The following is a 13,644-nucleotide window of genomic DNA, read 5'->3' as shown; positions in this document are numbered from 1 at the left end:
TTCAACTTCCCCGTTCCCTAAATCTTTTCTTTTCTTTCTCTTTTTCTTTTTCTATTAATTAACTCATCATTTATGTGTATTAGGGACTCCCTTGCACGAGTACAAGGTCTCCCTTAGCCTAATCTAGGCTTAATACCCTATTTTGGCATAAAATTTCTTATTTTCCCACCCGGATGAACAGTAACCCGGACTGACAGCCGGTTACTTCATCCCGGGTTTGATCCACTTTCCAAACTCCAAATTTGATGAAATTTTTACCTAACATTCTACACTCATAGGGAATTCTAAAAAGGTAACATGCATTGCTATCGGAGGTCGTTTGACCCCCTAAATAATTCGCCGAATTTGGGACTTCGACACAGTTTTTCCGTAGTGCCAGAAAAATTTGTCGAAATCCGATTCTTTCTCTTTTAACCACCTCTACAACCCTTATCCTACCCCTCTAGACTATATCCACCCTTTGTATAGCCTAATGTCATCAAAAGACTAGATAGGAATGGATATTTACCCTTTTTTTTTTGGAAATCGAGGTCCTTGCGTAGAGGGGAAGGAGATCTACACTTTTTCCTTCAGCTGGCAGCGCAACCGGGATCTCCTTCCTTTTCTTTTTCTTCTTCTTCTTCCTCTTCCTTTCTTCCTTTCCTTTCCTCTCCTTCTTTTTCTTCCTCTCTGTTGCCGTCTGAGAACCCTCCCTTTCTTCTCTCGGTTTCATTCCAAAAGCCACAGTAAACCCCCCTTTAAATCACATCAAAACACTATTCACCCTTTGTTTAATATTATTAAATTCCCATTTTGCCCCTAACACTTCAACATATCTACCGTTATGCCATTAACTTTTGATTCCTTCCAATTTTACCCCTTATATCAATTTTAAAGGACTATTCTATCCCTTTTTTTTATAAAAAAAAATAAAAAAAAATTTTGGGGTTATTACATCCTCCCCCCCTTATATAAAATTCGTCCTCGAATTTAAAAGAGTAAATTATCTGATTACTCAAAGGGATGAGTATATCTACTCTTCATATTCTGCTCGGTGTGGTATTGGAAATCAAATGAATTGGGAGTGTTTTACCTTCTATCTCTACCACACAGGTAGGATACACATACTTCGCTTTTATACTATCCCCTACATGTGTACTAATAGCTAAGGGAATATGCATTAATATCTTATCCTTAGCTAACTTTTTAGCAAAATAAGGGGACACAAATGAATGGGTAGCTCCACAATCAAATAACACTCTAGCTTTAATCTTATCAATGAGGAGCATACCTATCATAACTGCATTCGATGCCCGTGCCTCCTGTGGATTTACCGTGAACACCCTTCCTTGCCCTCTGCCTACTGGAGCTGATGGCTGAGATGGTCCAGCACTCTGCTGTGATGTTTGTGCTTGACCTCTACCTCTGCCTACAGGCTCCCTACTACTAGGCCTGTCCATCTGCACAGAAGGATAGGATGCCAAAGGCACAAACTGCTGGGTGGCACCCTGCGAGCATTCTCTGACAAAATGACCCGGCTGTCCACATCTGTAGCACACTCCCTGACCCATTCTACATCTGCCAGGGTGCTGCTTCCCACATATGCCACATACTGGCCATGATTGGAACCTAGATTCAGTTCTGGCCATAGTGACTGGAGGACGAGGTACTGATGGTAGAAAAGTATCTTGTGATTGACCTCTTTTCCTCCATTTCCTCTTACGTGGGACAGGTGGAGCTAAGCGTACAGACTGCTCCATCGGGCCCTCCGAAAGATCTACTCCCTCAGATCTATCTCTACTGCTTTGCCCTTTCCCCATACTCATTTTCCTCTGTTCTCTTTCAGCTCTTTCCTCTTTGTTTCTGGTCTCCCACTGTTTTGCTTTATCAATCAGCCTAGATAAAGTGGGGACCTCTACTGCCAGTACTGCATTATAAAGCGGGGAAATCAGACCCCGCCTGAATCTTTCTATCCTGGCAGCTTCAGTGGGGATGATGTAAGGAGCATACTTCCCCAATCTAGTGAACTCACGAGCGTACTCAGATACGCTCATTCCGGGCATCTGCTTCAGCCTCTCAAACTGAAGAGCCCGATTCTCCCTCTCAGCCGGAGACAAGAACTCATCCATCACTGCTTGCCTGAACTCTTCCCAGGTTGGAGGATTCCTACTGTACAATCTGTCCTCCACTTGTCTCTGGTACCAGTCCCAGGCATCTTCCTTCATTGTAAGCCCTACAAGTTCTATAGCTCTTGCATCAGAACAGGGCAGTCTCCGTATCATCTTTTCAGTCTCCTCCAGAAATCTCTGAGGATCTTCACCTTCTTCTCCCTTAAACTTCGGGGTTCTGAGCCTCAGAAACTCCTGTACAGTAATCCCCTCATCATCTAGAGCCCGCCTGGCCAAACTTCTTGGCACAGGTACAGGAGGTGGGATAGATACTACTGACGGGGCAGGAGATTTCCCCCGAGCAATTTGCTCCCTCAGAGCCTGATTCTCCGCCAGTAACTGTTCCATCAATGCATCTCTACTTCCTACATCTCCTTGATCATCAACCCTCCGTCTATCAGCAGGAGGAGGTTTTTCTCTTTGGGGCTCGACATGTGCAGAACCCGCATCCAATGCTATATCTGGCTCCATCCTCTTTCCAGGACGAGCAGGTCCTCTCCTTTGAGGTATTCTTTATATGTCTCTAAAAGAGTTAAAAAGAGAGGGCAGTCGTTACACACTGAGTCATAATATATTTTACTGAATTGTAAATGACTCATAAATTAACATATAGAAAAATCCTATGCTCCATAGTATAATCCTAGACTTAATCCTGACTCACCCTATTGCTCTGACAGGACTCTTGTTTAACCTTTGCTCTGATACCAAGCTTTGTCACGACCCCCGCCCCGTTCCCGGCGGGCCGCCGCGACGGTCCTAGGGTGCGGGTAGGCATAAGGCCACCAGCCACCGCGTAGAACCCTACTACCTATCAATCATCAATGAATCTTGAAAAATTTGGCATGATGCATGCACAAAATGATCACTTTTCCTATAGTGACCTGTCAGGATTATCTCAATACATACAACACACTACCTGTCAGAGCAGCAATCACATAATCCGTCACATAATGAACCTGGACAATATATATCAATACATTATCTCAGGCATATAACTCATCTGAAGCATATATGGAATAATCGAGTAAACATATATACTACTCATGAATATATTCAACAGATCATAATGCTGGAATATACAAATCAGGTGTCAATATGCTGAATCATCAACAAGACAGCTATTGGGAGGTGGGTTTTACGCCCCAGACGAACCAGCAACAACTCCCTACTGTCACATGCATATGCAGGATAAGACACCATACCAATAATATAAATGCTAGATAGCTATCGGAAGGTGGGTTTTACGCCCCAGGCGAACCAGCAACAACTCCCCAGTATCACATGCATATGCAGAATAAGACACCATACTGGTAATATAAATGCAAGCCAGTATCCAGAACAGAAATCCATCTCACATCTATATACTAAACGGCACCTCGCGGGAATTCTACATCCGCGGAAAGCCATACTGCACCTCGCGGGGTCTTACTATGCCCGACGGCAAGCAGAATATAAGTCGTAGGACTGGCCAATCCTACGCCTAGGGCCGTGTCCCCCCTAGGAAGGGACTGGGCTCCGCCCACCCAGAAGGCTACTATGTGCACAAAGGCCGATGTTCAACCCCATCGACTATAGGTGTCCTGCAGATACTGCCAAGCCATGCATAAATGCCATAATGCACCCTCCCAATACTCTACTAAAAAGGAGTATGATCAAGACTACCACTCACTCGATCATGACCCAATCATAAACTAACATCAGGGTTAGGAGTGAGGGTCAAGGAAGTGCAATACAACTCAATATACCACTAAGAAGGCTCTACAAATCTTTGAAATGGAGGAAATGAAATCAATTTACAAAAGAAGTCATTTCACAATTCAGATCCAATTTAATTACTCATAAAGAGTATAATCAAGGCTACCACTCATAAGTCTTTGAAATAGAGGAAATGAAATCAATTTACAAAAGAGGTCATTTCACAATTCAGATCCAATTTAATTACTCATAAACCCCTCGTAATTCTTCTCAATGTTTCCTCAAATGCATGTACAGAATAATCAAGCATGGAGAATCAAGATTATAGAGGAATCTACTACAATATCAATCAATATGCTCAAGTGGAATCAATTCACACTTGGCGACATTCATGAAAATGAATTAAGAATGCTCATAGTGCAAAGTACATGACTCCCACTCACCTGTCAATCTGGCACAGCCCTGATACGCCTCCAAAAATCTACAGCTGGCAGTGGGGAACTTCTTCCTCTTGTTTCCTAGCTTCTTGCCCAACTGTGACATGCATTTACAATACATTTAGTCTTGTATCAAGGGCTATAATCTACGTGCCAATTATAATATAGGGAACTTTAATTGATTCAACTTCCCCGTTCCCTAAATCTTTTCTTTTCTTTCTCTTTTTCTTTTTCTATTAATTAACTCATCATTTATGTGTATTAGGGACTCCCTTGCACGAGTACAAGGTCTCCCTTAGCCTAATCTAGGCTTAATACCCTATTTTGGCATAAAATTTCTTATTTTCCCACCCGGATGAACAGTAACCCGGACTGACAGCCGGTTACTTCATCCCGGGTTTGATCCACTTTCCAAACTCCAAATTTGATGAAATTTTTACCTAACATTCTACACTCATAGGGAATTCTAAAAAGGTAACATGCATTGCTATCGGAGGTCGTTTGACCCCCTAAATAATTCGCCGAATTTGGGACTTCGACACAGTTTTTCCGTAGTGCCAGAAAAATTTGTCGAAATCCGATTCTTTCTCTTTTAACCACCTCTACAACCCTTATCCTACCCCTCTAGACTATATCCACCCTTTGTATAGCCTAATGTCATCAAAAGACTAGATAGGAATGGATATTTACCCTTTTTTTTTTGGAAATCGAGGTCCTTGCGTAGAGGGGAAGGAGATCTACACTTTTTCCTTCAGCTGGCAGCGCAACCGGGATCTCCTTCCTTTTCTTTTTCTTCTTCTTCTTCCTCTTCCTTTCTTCCTTTCCTTTCCTCTCCTTCTTTTTCTTCCTCTCTGTTGCCGTCTGAGAACCCTCCCTTTCTTCTCTCGGTTTCATTCCAAAAGCCACAGTAAACCCCCCTTTAAATCACATCAAAACACTATTCACCCTTTGTTTAATATTATTAAATTCCCATTTTGCCCCTAACACTTCAACATATCTACCGTTATGCCATTAACTTTTGATTCCTTCCAATTTTACCCCTTATATCAATTTTAAAGGACTATTCTATCCCTTTTTTTTATAAAAAAAAATAAAAAAAAAATTTGGGGTTATTACAAAATGTCAGCACACAGGATAAACAAATAAGAAGAAAGAGGACATCCCTGGCGCAGCCCCATGGTGGACTCAAAGAAAGGTGAAGGTGTGCCGTTGACCAAGATAGAAAACTTTGGCCCCCTGACACACCCCATGACCCAGCCAACCCACTGCCTGTGGAAACCGTACGCCTCGAGTGCCTGCTGAAGAAAACTCCATCTGATCCTGTCATAAGCTCTCTCCATATCCAGCTTGATAGCCATCAAGCAACGTCGCTTCGATGCTCGCTGCAGGTCCCACATCATCTCCTGAGCCAGCAAAACATTATGGGAGATATTTCTGCCAGCTATAAACGCCCCCTGTTCCTGACTGATGATGCCAGGCAATAGGGGCTTCATCCTTCGGACCATTATTCTGGCCACAACCTTATACAAGGTAGTGCACAGACTAATGGGTCTGAAATGGCCTGGCTCCACCGCCTCCTGACGCTTCGGAATGAGCGTGATGAAGGTGGCTTTCCAATCTTCAGGCATCCGCGCCTGAGAGAAAAAGCACTGAATAGCCTCTACCACTGCTACCCGAATGATACCCCAGTACTGTCGGAAGAAGAACGGGGGGAATCCATCCGGTCCCGGGGCCTTGTCTGGAGCCAAAGCCCAGACTGCCTCCTGAACCTCCTGTGCCGACACTGGTCGGACCAGGGCTGCATTCTCCGAATCCTCGACTCTCGCGTCCATCCGCATGGGATGGTCTCGGTCGCCGGAGACCTCATCCTCCGTCCATCTGTCACGGAAGAAGTCCAGCAGGGCCTGACTAATGGCAGGCTCCCCTTCCACCCGAAGTCCAGACCCATCTCGTAGCGAGTGTATCGTACTCCGCTGTCTCCGGATGATCGTGGTCCGGTGGAAGAAGCTAGTATTACGGTCCCCCTCACGTACCCACTGAACTCGAGATTTCTGTCGCCAGAAGATCTCGTGCTGCCGTAGTAGTGAGTGGTGGGTCGCTAGGAGCCCCCGAAGGTCGCCCATGTCATCCGCCGAGAGCGCACCTTCTAGGTCTTCTTTCCGCTGCAACTCAGAGATCGCAGACTCTACCCCCTCTACTCTCCGGAAGATATCGCCCACAACCTCACATACTCACCTCTTTCACCTTAACCTTCAAACTTCACTAGGTGAACCTGCTAAAGCTTTTCACAACATTAAAAGTGAAACTAATTTCTATTCAATGACTTGAATAGAATCAAAATACAAAAAACAGGGATGATTGGCCGGATAATAATGTTCGGCGGCTCCGAGTGGGTTAAGTCTAAGCAACTCAATCAATAAATCATAGGGCATGGACTCAATTAAGGCCAAAAAATTCAACAAGTTCATTAATGATAGGTTTCAGGAACTCTCAAGAAAGCTAGGTGGATCGGTCCGGCAAGCTGCCCAAGCACCAGGGCGATTTAGGGCTTATTTGCAGGGTCATCTTAGGTCCAAAGAAAGGATAGATGCAACACTATACTTGGATCCGTGGATCTTCTCAGAGAGAGAAAATAAGGAGAAGAGAGAGAAAGAGAGAGATGAGTTCTCTCTCTTCTTCTTTTCTTTTCTTTTTTTCCCTCTTCTTCTCTCTGGGCAATGTACGGGAATAAGGTGTGGATCGACAGTTGTGATCACGGTGGTCCAGTGAGGTGGCAATGACTGACAACGAAGAATAGCCGGCGGCAATGGCCAGCTAGCTAAAATTAGCCCAAAGACAAGGCTAAACATGGGATTCTTGGCTCGGTTGTCCTAGGATCTCAGCCCTTTCGCCGATGGCTGGGGGTCCGACTTTAGCTAGGGGCTAAAGCAAAGGAGGGGCTGAGGCCCTCCGCGATGAACGCCAGCAGCAGCAGAGATGGTTGAAAGAAGAAAAAACAAGCTTAGTAATAGTGTCGGAACGGGGTAAGTGAATAAGGCCCTTTCCAACCATTATTTCCAGCGAATTCAAAACTAGTGACAAGATCTATCGAAAAGAAAAACAAAGAAAAGGGAGATGGGGGCTTATCTTGACTCCAGCAAGCTTCTTCGGCCTCGATTTTCGGCAGCCACAGTGAAAGGAAATAGACAAAAACAAGAAGAAAGAGTGAGAAAAAAGAAAAAAGATGGGCAGCCTCGATTTTAAGGCTCACCTGATTTAAGTCAATCTAGACTGTCATAAAATTGTTTCTATCTCAAACAACCTTTGCCATGGTCCATTTCCATCCAATCTATAGTTCCATTTTTTCTGCAAATTAAATGTGCCTTTTCATTTCAGATCTTTTATAGGAACTCATTATCAATTTTTTATAACTAATAAAAATTAATCTTTAACCAAATAGGACTACAACCATCCATCTTTCTTGTGCCAAGTATTAATGAAGTATATTGTTGTTGCTGCTGCTGGTGCTGTAGCAACTGATTGTCGTGGCATATAAACAATTTTTAATAAAATACAGTGTTATCAGTATTCTAAACCATATGCAGAGAGAATGCAATTATAATTAGATAACATTGTTGGAGCCATGTCATAACCAAGTATATGGAAACATATTACAGCGCTCCCCTAGTTAAAATGACACAAGGGGCGCCCACCAACTCGGGCAACATGTCTTAGGTCCAGCGGATGTCCCAAACACTCAACGGTGGCCTCACCCAACTTTCCTGGTGGTTACGACAGCTCGCTCTCTTACAGGCTTCACCGTATCCAGAAGGGGAAAAAAAATGAAGGACATGTACAAGGATGATTACTGATCAGCTCATGCAAGCCTCTTTAAATGGCTGCCACGTATAAGCTTGGACTCCAAATAAGCTATCAAGCTCTCTGATTGGAATTGTAAGGTCAGCAGCTTGGACTCCAAACCCCACGGAATCCAAACGAATCCCACGGGCCGATAAAAAGACGTTGGTGGGTCGGTCACCCAACTCCAAACCGTTGGCCGGCCCGTTTCTATCTTCCCCTTTCTCCCTTCCCATCTCTCCTGTTCCTTCTCTCCCACTTGTATCCCCTCCCCCCCCCCCCCCTCTATCCCCCTCCTATGCACAAAAGGCAGTCCACTTTATTGCCGTCTTTATATTTCGGCATTCAATCCGTCCCATTTACTCCCATTCAATGTCACCATTAATGGAGGCCACCCTTTTCCTTCAAAATTAGGTATTCCAAATCCCGACTTTGAACTCCCATCTCTACTCCAACGAATATACAACTTCATAGCCCGTTCCAGTACACGTGGCACCACCAAATTGTGAGAAATATGCACCAAGCTCTAGTTCCCCCTGGCCTCCTTGCTTTCCCTCAGGCAGTGGCTCCCACTTGTTATTTGGACCCAACGACCTCTCCTGGCAATTTAAGACTGTGTATGCAGAGAGCTAAACCAACAAGAGAAGAGCGAGAAGAGGTGGTAGCTGGTGCGAAGGAAGAAACCAGTCTGTCCTATTAAATGCCTCTCATCTATTCCACCTCCTTCTATAATACCAGTACGTTAGCTTGATTCATTACATCGTTATTACACCTACAACCCATTTTATTTATATCATATACAAAAAAACACACTACCAAAAGAGTGAGTTATTGTCACTCGAGAGGCGGGGTAGAGCTCATTGTCATGGAGAGCAGCACCGTTCTGGTGGTGCTGGCATGCATCGCGGCGTACGTCTTGTGGTTCTCGCGGCTGGCTGTGGGCCTGCGCGGCCCGCGAGTGTGGCCGCTGCTCGGAAGCCTCCCCGGTTTGATCCAGAATGGCGAGCGCATGCATGACTGGATTGCCGAGAACCTGCGAGCCACCGACGGCACCTACCAAACCTGCATCTGCGCCATCCCCGGCCTCGCCCGCCGGCAGGGCCTCGTCACTGTCACCTGCGACCCCCGCAACCTGGAGCACGTCCTCAAGACGAAGTTCCACAACTACCCCAAGGGCCCGACGTGGCACGCCGTCTTCCACGACCTCCTTGGCGACGGCATCTTCAACTCAGACGGCGACACCTGGCTCTTCCAGCGCAAGACCGCCGCCCTCGAGTTCACCACACGCACCCTCCGCGCTGCCATGAATCGCTGGGTCTCTCGCTCCATCCACCACTGCCTCCTCCCCATCCTCCGCCGAGCCGCCGACGGCGCCACCGCCGTCGATCTCCAGGACCTCCTCCTCCGCCTCACCTTCGACAACATCTGCGGCCTCACCTTCGGGAAGGACCCTGAGACCCTCTCCCCGAGCCTCCCCGACAACGCCTTCGCCACCGCCTTCGACCGCGCCACCGAGGCCACCCTCCACCGGTTCATCTTCCTGGAGTTCGTCTGGCGGCTCAAGAAATGGCTTCGCGCCGGGAGCGAGGTCGCTCTCTCCGACAGCGTCGTCCACGTCGAGCGATACCTCTCCGCCGTCATCAAGAACCGAAAGCTCGAGCTCGAAGCCGACGGCGGCCACCACGACGACCTCCTTTCCCGCTTCATGAAGAAGGGCACCTACTCCGACTCCTTCCTCCAGAACGTTGTTCTCAACTTCATTCTCGCCGGCCGCGACACGTCCTCGGTGGCGCTAAGCTGGTTCTTTTGGCTCGTCTCCACCCACCCCACCGTCGAGCGCTGCATTCTCCTCGAGCTCGCCGCCGTCCTCTCCGGCACCCGCGGCACCGACCCCGCTGCCTGGGTTTCTACTCCCCTCGTCTTCGAAGAGGTTGATCGCCTTACCTACCTTAAAGCCGCTCTTTCGGAGACTCTCCGGCTCTACCCCTCCGTCCCCGAGGACTCGAAGCACGTCGCAGACGACGACGTCCTCCCGGACGGTACCTTCGTGCCGGCCGGCTCTGCCATCACCTACTCCATCTACTCGGCGGGGAGGATGAAGCCGGTGTGGGGGGAGGACTGCATGGAGTTCCGGCCGGAAAGATGGCTCTCACCGGACGGGAAGCAGATAGAGGCGCACGACTCGTTCAAGTTCGTCGCCTTCAACGGCGGCCCCAGAGTCTGCCTCGGGAAGGACTTAGCTTACCTCCAGATGAAGTCCATTGCCGCCTCTGTGCTTCTGCGCCACCGCCTTGCCGTCGTCCCCGGCCACCGCGTCGAGCAGAAGATGTCTCTCACTCTCTTCATGAAGCACGGGCTCAAAATGAACGTCTACGACCGGGACCTCAATGTCGTCGCGGAGGAGCTCCGCCCGCCGGAACAGCCCAAGGTGGCGGTGGAGAGTGGCGGCACCGCCGCTGCTGGCCTTGCGAAGTCTGTTCAGGTGGGGGCACAGCCAGTGCTTAAGTTTCTCAGTTCTTCTTAAGCTCAAGAAGGGTACGTAGAGTTAGAAGTTTGGATCGAGGTGGTGTGGACGAAGGTAGATAGGAAGTAAACAAGTTGGTGTGAGCTTGGCGAGGAGAGGAGATAAGGATTATTATGTGTATTCTAGGAGCAACTAATTCAAATGTTACGCTTGATGTGATCGACATAAATTAATAACAACATAATGGAGGTTAGTTGGCCAAAGAAGTGGTTCTGAAAAGGAATCTCGATAGGTTTTCTATTTGCTCTGTGGTTAACACGTCAATTAATTATGGAATTGTACATTGGAATACGACGGCATTAATTTCAAGAGAGAGAAGGCTTTCTGCAAGATGCTAGAGCCTTCACGTTCATTATGGGGGACGGAATCCATACCTTTTCTCTCAATTATTTCGTTGCTTTTTTGTAATCGCTTTTCATGGATGCATGCGGTGCTTTTACGGTTGTTTTATTGCTACGTTTCTTTGGTTGCAGCCATCAGCATGCAGGCAACTGGCAGCATTCATTCATCTTGATGTCAATGGCGGCAGAGCTAGTCTACTGAAAAAAATCTTTGGAGTGACTCCACTAGATCCGGCACCAAATGCAACTTGCAGCCATAGTCACGGTCGGTAGAATTCATGGGTCTTGGAGAGGCCCATCCTGTGGTGTAGCTGAAGGTTGAGGGTTGCATCTTTCGTGCGTTAAGGAGAATTCACCTTTCCTTGCACGGTCCGCCAAACGACCAGTGGATTCATGCGAACATTGCGAAGAAAAACCCTTCTTTCACACAAAAGATACAGCTCGGATCTCTGCAGCTAAACATTGCAATATGTCAAGTATAGGTTGGATAGGACGTTAATTGACTATACTCTGTACTTGTCTAAGAGTAAAATAGAACAGTGTGGGGCGGATCGAGCGTCTAAATAGGATAAGACATATGGAGTTAGATAAGATAGATTGGACCGATCAAAACAGTAAAATTATATAAATTATTTTTTTTTGTTTTTTTGCTATAGAAAAGAGATTGGTTAAAGTTATATATATCTCTATCATGTTCGGGACAGATTTCACCATTATCAAAACAGTAAACTTACCCTATTAGTGTTGAGGCAGGTTGGGTACTTGTTGGGGTAGAGTAAATTGCAACTCTTATCCATAGCTAAAATTCTTATATCCTAAGAGAATGACATGCCAGGCTCTTGCACGTTATAATTAATCGTAACGATAGGATTTGTTTGTGATTGGCTCGGGTGATTGGTTAACCATGTTTAGTATGACTCTGAAAGACCGAAGGCTCGAGGTACACAAGTGTTGTTAAAGGTTCCACTTGGTGCAATTACCCGCACACCGTGTGAAGAGTGTGTCACATCCCGCATTGGTCATTGCTTATGGAATGGAAATAGAAATCTCTAATGACAATTTACAACTATGATGTGAACTTCCAGTCGCTGTTACAAAGCAAATATCTTATATGGTTAATGCATGCGTAGAAAAGGCTGTCACACTGGTCCATATGACAATTAGGTGTTAACTCCATTTTTAAATAAATTCATTAAGATGATAAATATAGCTAACAACCTACTTGAAGTTATGGAATACAAAAGGTTTTCATGGAATATCGAGAGCTTTGCCGTAACTTTCACGTTTCATGATGGAAGGATGTACAAAGGTCATCTAACGTTAAAGAGGGTCCCTAGCCTGGCCTTTGTAAAATAAAAGCCTATGTTTTTTTTATCAACAGAGACAAATTTAGCAAGGCATAAGCTAGAAGAGTCCTCTTAATATTAAAATTTAGCAAGGCGTAAGCCTGTGTTTGTCATATTACCAGAGTTTTTCTTATTTGTGAGATTTGAAAGCATGCTCTTTGGATAACTCCAAAACTGTTTGATTCATTGAGATAATATTCTCGATTTATGGCTTTAAATTATTATATATGAAACACTATGCTTTATGATTTGTGAATGATGGAAATCCGAGTAGCTATATATATACATTAAAATACTTCTGAACAATTCAGAAATCTATTGATTCTTTGATATGTTTGTCTTATATTACATGGAGCCATGATGCTATGCCTTTAGTTTATTTGGATCTTTGCTTATTAGACCATCAAAGTTCTCAACATGTAGCATAATAAAATTTAATCTTGCCTAATGAGGCATATTCCATATTCTACTGAAATCAAGATATGAAATCGAATAAGTTTATTTTATTGTAAGTGCAATCTAAAGTGCTAATATATGGAGAAACCATTTGTACGATTTGTGAACATTGAAACAATTATGGAAGATGCATATTTGTTTCAAACTAAGCGATGTCCACATATCAAGGGTTCCACAAATTTGGTTGCTACGTCATCATGTTATTATTCCAATTTTAGTTTTGAAAATATTTTCGAATTAGGACTATTATATGTCTGATCTCTAGAAAAAAAAAGCCCTTTTCAGATTATCTTCACTTTGGCATCTATCAATGATCACTTTTGAGACCGTTATATGAAAATATTTATTTGAAGGCTTTTTGTAAGTATTTCTGCCTAAGGATTTGATTGCAAAATTTCTTGGAACTTCTACTTGGCATGTCAACAAAAAGATTAGTTGACATTATATGATGCCATTTTAAAATAGTGATATGAGAGTGACTTAGGAGGAGCCACAGCAACTTGAGGCTGATGATAATCATATGAAGCATAAATCCAAAAGGACTTCAAATGAGTATAATGTCAATAGATTTATGCAATTATTTCATAAAGATAATGACTTGGCCCCACAGGAAGGTTGTTATTTTTGTGATTTGATTGGAATAAGATGGTAGAATAGGCATTAAGAATATTTTTTCCTAGGCCCTCCAAGTATGGAAATTTTGTTCCTAGTGCTTATGTTTACTAGTCTTATTATAGAAATGGCTAAATAAATTCAATGTGTGATGCAATCTCTACCCACATGAAGGTTTGAAATTACCTCTTCTAAATTAACATTGGTTGGTTTAGAATTAAAGTTTATGCTTCATAGCATTGAAGTATT

The 13,644-nt window shown here is 44.8% G+C and overlaps 1 pseudogene across 1 annotated transcript; it reads left to right on the top strand.

The window, feature by feature from the left end:
• The first annotated feature begins 8,409 nt into the window (after positions 1 to 8,409).
• LOC103717729 (cytochrome P450 86A8 pseudogene) lies at positions 8,410 to 10,843 on the top strand (annotated as a pseudogene). The gene has a single exon (XR_015987915.2). The product of XR_015987915.2 is annotated as a cytochrome P450 86A8 pseudogene (transcript).
• Positions 10,844 to 13,644: the final 2,801 nt, after the last annotated feature.

The sequence above is a fragment of the Phoenix dactylifera genome, chromosome 6 (genome assembly GCF_051530095.1).
Source record: "Phoenix dactylifera cultivar Ajwa chromosome 6, Ajwa_hap1_PhDact_Kaust_v1.1, whole genome shotgun sequence".
In the NCBI taxonomy this organism is placed as follows: domain Eukaryota; kingdom Viridiplantae; phylum Streptophyta; class Magnoliopsida; order Arecales; family Arecaceae; genus Phoenix; species Phoenix dactylifera.
Note: the sequence above shows the minus strand (reverse complement) of the source record. Positions and strands in the feature narration are given on the sequence as shown.